This window comes from Primulina eburnea, chromosome 2 (genome assembly GCF_022965805.1).
Source record: "Primulina eburnea isolate SZY01 chromosome 2, ASM2296580v1, whole genome shotgun sequence".
Classification (NCBI taxonomy): domain Eukaryota; kingdom Viridiplantae; phylum Streptophyta; class Magnoliopsida; order Lamiales; family Gesneriaceae; genus Primulina; species Primulina eburnea.
In genome coordinates, this window is record NC_133102.1 from 7,626,562 (window position 1) to 7,633,680 (window position 7,119).

Consider the following 7,119-nt stretch of genomic DNA (forward strand, 5'->3'; position numbering starts at 1 on the left):
GGATCAAGCCATTATTATTAGGTCAATTGTTATAAAGACACAACTTTATTTTTTTATACTTGTGATAATGCAGATTGCACCTACTTGCGTGTTAATAGGTCGGGCTGTTAGGTCCATAAGTCTGTGGGGGTGTGTATGTATCTGCTGGTATTGTTTAATACCTCTTAGAAATCATTCTAACTTTTTCCCTACCTCGGCCCTATCCTTTGCAGATATAATATTACTCATTAAAACTAGATGTCACTCTTTTAAGATTCACATAGCCAACTAGATCAAGCGTTGTAACGTCAGCAATTTGACAAACGAGAACTTCACAGAATGTCACCTACCCTTATACAACTCTAACTTGTCATGCCCCGAAACCGAGACATGCCATCGGCGTTGTTTAACAATTTAAAATCGTGTAACAACAAGCCACGTAGTACATCAAATAGCCAAAAACCAGTCTATTACATAAATCAATAATTTTCTTTACAATGCGATTAAAACAAATTGCGGAAGTGTAATATACGATAATCTAACTAAAAGATAGAATAACAAGACTGGTCTTGAATCGGATCACCATCCCCAAAAGTATTCTTGTTCTTTGTCTTCGATTTGTTTTTCGCTCTTATCTGGGGTGAGAAAATGTAAGGGTGAGTATTTGGGAAATACTCAGTAAATGGGGGCCGATTGGACATAACAAATATCAAGGTGATAATTATACAAATATATTATCATAATTTCAATGGAATCATAATTTCAATAGTAAGCATGTTGAGTCGAATATAAACAAAGTACAAACGTAGCACTGAAAATCATCTCATTTTCATGGTTTACTGATCAGTCCCCTATATGTTACTCCTATGAGAGGAGAGGCCAAAAGAACGGTTATTATATCACACCGCATCAGGGCCTTAAACAAAACATATCAAATATCAGAATTTTTTTTTTCATTTCTAATTCGAATCATTACGGTGCATTTCAAATATTTCAAACATCCTTTCAAATATTATAACAAATCTCCCACAACAAATTGTTCAAGAATGTTCATAACAAATATGAACGAATATATCATGCCGATCGAATTTCAAAAAACATACATAACGTATTTTTAAGCAAATGTGGACATACTTACAAAGAACACGCATGTCGATATATATATATATATATATATATATATATATATATATATATATATATATATATATATATATCATGTAGTACACTTATGAAATGCAAGTGTACATAAGAGTATAGCAAAAACCCACTTACTTGAAAGATTGTACCAAAATCTTGGAATAACAAGTTGTAGTTTGACACCGACCAATCACTTTGCAAAAATGTTTACGCCTAATTGAACCGTTGGATCGATTTGAATTTTGGATATGTTGCTCAAAGCACGTGTAGGTGTATCCTGAACGGTGGATATCGGATTTGGTCGTGTAAAAATATGAGCAAAACCTTCTGAAATTGTGCAGAATATTTGGTACTCGAAAATTGCAATTTTTGGAGAGAACTTTTGATGTTGTTTTGGTGTGATTTTCATTTATTTTTCACTATTTATAGGCTCATGGAGGGGAGATGAAAAGACTCTCATTCAAGGCCATTACATCCATGTTTATAGCCTTCTTGATGGCCTTAAACACCATTAACATGTTATGGCTCTTCAAATTCCTCTTTGAATTCATGGCTTGAATGTCATGTTGTTATGGCTCTTCAAATTCCTCCTTGAATTCATGGCTTGAATGTGGTTTAAAGGCTTGGCTTGTGTGGTTATTATCAGGTCACAACATAACTCATATATGTTTAACTCAGCGTTCCCTTCCCAAGAAGTAAACTAATATGCTTCTCGTGAGACTTGAACTCGTTACATCGCTCTGATACATATTGTTATGATCAAACACTTACTATTAGGCCGAAAGCTATACATGTTAGTCAATGCACAACTTTATTTCGTTATACTTGGGGAAACACAGAATGCACCTACTTGGGTGTTAATGAGTCGAGATGTTAGGTCTATGAGTCTGAGAGTACGCGTCTATATGTTGGTGTTATATCATATTTCTTAGATATCAGTCTTACTATTTTTCTACCGTCATTATTGACCCCAGCAAAAAAAAAAAATTACTCAATTAAGATATGGTGTCACTCTTTTACAGCTCACATAACCAACCAGAACAAACGACACAGTGTCAGCAGCTTGACACACGAGAACTTCACAAAAGATAACTCATCTGAGTTCTACCATCGCTTATGCACGTTTAACCTAATATTTAATAATTTTAATAACTAATTACATAAAATAATACTTGGTACATCACATAGTTGAAATACTAGCACATATATAAAAACATAGTTTTCTACTAAATTTAGTAAAATCCTGTCAAAAAACATTTGCTAAAAAAAATTATATCATGTAAGTATTCGCATAATATATTAAATATTAGCAAATAAATAAGTAATTAAATATAAAGTCCTCAAATTTTTTTTTTCCAAAAATTCAAATTTGAATATAGTTTCTCTTGAAAATATAAAATATTTTAAATTTTTGATTTTTTTATGTCTTTTATTTAATTTCAGTTATGATTTTAGATTTTATGTTGCCTACATATCCTCTAAAGTATTAAATAAAATATAAAATTTTATATTATACTATTATGTTTTCCAAATTTTATTGGAGAATGTCATTAAAAATTTTGGTATATTTACTATCCGTAAATTATTATTATTATTATTATTATTATTATTATTATTATTATTATTATTATTATTATTATTATTATTATTATTATTATTATTATCATCATGACTTTAATATAAATATTTTTAACATGTTTAAAAAATAATTACAAATTTTAATCAAATTTCATTTATCTAATAATGAACAGAATTTTGACTCTTTGATTTTTATTTTTATTTTTAATATTGATAGTCAAAATAATATATGATTTTTAAATATTTTTTTATTAATAACAATTCCCCTCAACTAAGATATGAATGCAATGGAAAATAAATCGACTGCAAAATACGGTTATCCTCCTTTTGAGTGTTATCTCAAATTATATAAACAATTATGATATAATAATAAATAATTGTTCAAAAAACACATATCTACTAATTTTAATCATGAATTATATAAAATATTTAGTATATCGCTTAAATAAGATACTATTTTTATCAATAAAATAAATTCATATATAAAAAAACCCTATGAATTGCCCAGAAATAAAAAAAAAATTGTATTGAAACACATGTACTTTTATTTAAAAAAATGATACATCTAGCAATAACCTCGATATTTCAAATGTCTCAGCCACACATATTTTCCTATATATTTATCGAAGAATAAGTCTTTTTTAAGACGATCTCACGAATATATTTTTGTGAGATAAGTCAAACTGGTCAATATTTAAAATGAAATCTAATATTTTTAACATAAAATGTAATACATTTTCATGAATCAGGTCGTGTTACCGTCTCACAAAATTGATCTATGATACAGTCTCACCTGAGTTTTCGTATTTATCGAGAATACACTTTATTTTAAGCAAGTGAGAAAAACCAAACACTACCTCGACGATTTATTCGGCCTTAGCATTAAAACACCATCCAAAATATTCATTCAATGGTTGTAAATGTGTCACATATATTTTCGTTAGCCTCAATATAATATACCGCAACACATGAAAAAATGATATGATTTTCATTGAAGCTATTTGATCAACCTTTAAAATATTATAACAAGGATGGGGTCGAAGAAAAGAAATAAGCTTGGAATGATCAATTTAAAAAATTAAAACATTTCAGAGTTTAAAATCCCAACGCGAATAGATCGTCATTGTATGATATATTGTCCTACTGTTTTGAAAAAAGAATTTATATATTGAGTCCAAGAAAATAAACATGTGGTATTTATAGTGGATGAATGAGTGTACAATAATATAAACAGAAGAAGCACAGTGAGGTTCCTTCCACATATGACAAGCATATCAAGTTTGACCTTGGATATGACTTTTAACTTATTTTATATTTCAAATTTTCAAATCGTTGACCATTTGTCAGCAACACAATTCGGACTTGAAACTAATCAAAAGTCAACATCTTTCACATGGATTTCACAGGCCCCCTTGTCGGAAGTATGATTTTTTCACTATTTCATAAATTTTTTTTTAAAACATACTTTCCCTTGTTGGAAGTATGATTAGAGATGACGATTGAGGTTGGTCTGATCAGATATGAGATATGTTCCGTTCGATCCTCTATGAAATTCGATGGGTCCAATTTAGGTTGGACATGTTATATAATTTTATTTTTTAAAAAAAAGTGATAATTTTTTAATTTGTGAATAAAATAACTTTTAAAAAGTAATAAATCATCAAAATTACTTTCTATTTTTATAGCAATAATATGTAAGAACAAAAATATTTTCACAAGTTTACAGTACAAATCATAAGAGAAAAAAAAATTCCTAATTATATATTTTCTTATAAACATATCATAATAAAATATAATTATTTCAATCCTAAAATATTATGAATGAAGATTAGGATTAAAGTAGGGATGCAAATAAATCAAACCGCTCGCGAGCTATTCGGAGTTCGAATTAGTTCGTTTCGAACAACGTGATTGTATAATGAATGAATCAAAGAATGAAAGGTGAGCAATTTGTACATCTTATCTTCTCTACAATCTAGCCATTCATCTCACTCCTTCTATCCTATGAACTCCACACACTCGAGCGAAGTTTACGAAAATGGATATCCTAACGAAGTCTTCGAAAAATTTTGTTTTGAATTAAACTAATCGAACAACAATCGACAACTTCATCCCCACTTTGAGCTCCAATGCTCCATCTTAGTTTGTTGGTTAGGCGTCATTCTAATCTACAAGATGCTAGAGGGATTTTCCTTGACTCTCTGCCGGGGCGTGAACTGGCAAACAAACGCCTCCAGAGCATCTTTCATCCACGAATGTGCGCATACTTCCCTAGCTTCATTCACCATCATCTGTAAAAAGTAATTCAATCCCACACATTAGAAATCATTAACCAAGGTATGCAAAAAAATATTCTGATATCAGAATTTTGATGAATGTATGATTATGATATACATTGGATTTTACAAATTGTTTGTAGTATAAATTATTAGTAAGAGTTTTGGCTTTCATGGTATCCATATAACCCATGTATATTGTTCCATTTCCCCTTCAACATGCTCCTATTTTATAGAAAATGATCATGCAAACTGATGCATTGCATCAAATATGTAGTACCGAGTGCTTGCCGCTTTAACAAAAGCTATAGCTAACAGCACAGCAGCTCAAGAACCATGGTTCGATCGCTCTATCAAGTAAGGACAATTATTGCACCCAATAATTGCACTCCTTGCAATCAATGAGAGTAGAACTCACGACCTTGACTCTGATACCAATTGTAGGACCGAGTGCTTGCCGTTTTACCAAAAGCTATAGCTGGTGGTAATGGTGCAACTCAAATCTTTTAAACCGCACAGCAGCTCAAGCACCATGGTTCGATCGCTCTATCAAACAAGGACAATTATTGTACCCAACAAAATAGTTTCACATATGGCAAGAAATATGGAGAAATTAACGACACATTTTGAACATACCCAAACTCGTTGGCGGACATCTTTTTCCGGCCAAATATCCAATTCCTCGGTTACAAACAAAGGAAACATTGATCCCATGTTGAATGTATCTTGGCTATTGCTTTTGAAAATCCATTCGCCTAATTTATCCTGCAAGAAAATGACAACCAACAAATTTAGGAATGACAGAACAACACAAGAACATAAACATCAGCTAGTTTCTCCAACAGAACCAAAATACTAACCTCGAGCGATCCAATCACACCGGCTTCTTCAAGTGTCTCCCGTGAGGCCGCCAATTCGATTTCCTCGTCGAGTTCCCAACCACCCTGATGATATTATTACGAAAAATCAATATCAAAACCAGAGCAACAAGGATATTAAACAGTTAACAAAATAAATTGGGTCAAACATATTTTTTTTTGAAAAACAAAACGTTCTCATGTGTATCAAATACACTTGGATTAAGGTCATTTTTAAAAAATAATTTTGAACACAGTTATTTCTCCAAATATCCCATAAAAAATCTCCCACTCGGGGAAAAAAAGATGTGCATACAAATTAAAAATACCTTAGGAAACATCATTCTTGGACTTTTTTGAGAGCTTATCAAAAGAACCTCCAAATCATCAATGGATGTCTCATGGATTTGGGGTGAGTCGTTGGCTTTTCTTATTCTGTATGGAATACATCTGCACAATTTGAAGGTGGTCTCAAATATTGAGCATAAATACAGCAAAAAATTATCATCTTCAGAACCTTAAAATCCCATTAAACATTTCCATTCTCCCTAAAATACCAATCCCATATCATAAATTCAACAAATATCTGATTATTGTACAGCCACTTGGAAGTTTCTTAAGGAAACGTAAACAAAACCCGAATAGCAGACAAAACAGGAAACTATAAACATCAATTCATCCAAAAAAAACAAGGGAGAAACCAAAATGACAAAGGGCCTCAAATCACGCACCCAACAACATGACGAAATCCCTCACTGTAGCGCTGCAAATGCCTTCCCGTACGCGAAGGCAAAGACACCAATTTCTTGATTTGTATCGTCATAATAATCGTGAAGGAAAACAAAAAAATTCGAAATCCTACCGCAAATTCTCCAAGATAACAAAGACCCCCGATTTTTCAGAGGCTAAATGCAGGACTAAAATCTTGAAAACAAATTTTAGGTGGTTTAAATTTTAAATTAAAGGACGACAACGGAGAACTCAACAAGATATCGGGTTTCCCCGCGTTTTCTTATAGGGGAAGGTAAGCATCTTTCAACGTTTATATCGCCTTTTTGTTTTCCCTCGATTCATATCTAAAATATAAAATAATATTTTTAAAATAAAATATAATTTTTTTATGAATTCAATTAAATCGAATTAAAGATTGAGTATGTATAAATTTTGCGTTTATTTTATTTTATTTTTGTTTTTTATAATAGTCTAGCCTAGTCTCAATTTTAGTGGCTAAACGTGTGTGACAACTGACAAATATAATTCTTATCGGATTCGTACATGGTAGAAAGTTG

At 31.2% G+C, this 7,119-nt stretch overlaps 1 pseudogene; it reads right to left on the reverse strand.

Annotated features, from left to right (window-relative positions):
- Positions 1–4,541: 4,541 nt before the first annotated feature.
- Positions 4,542–6,851, reverse strand: LOC140822884 (nudix hydrolase 18, mitochondrial-like; annotated as a pseudogene).
- Between the last annotated feature and the right edge of the window lie 268 nt (positions 6,852–7,119).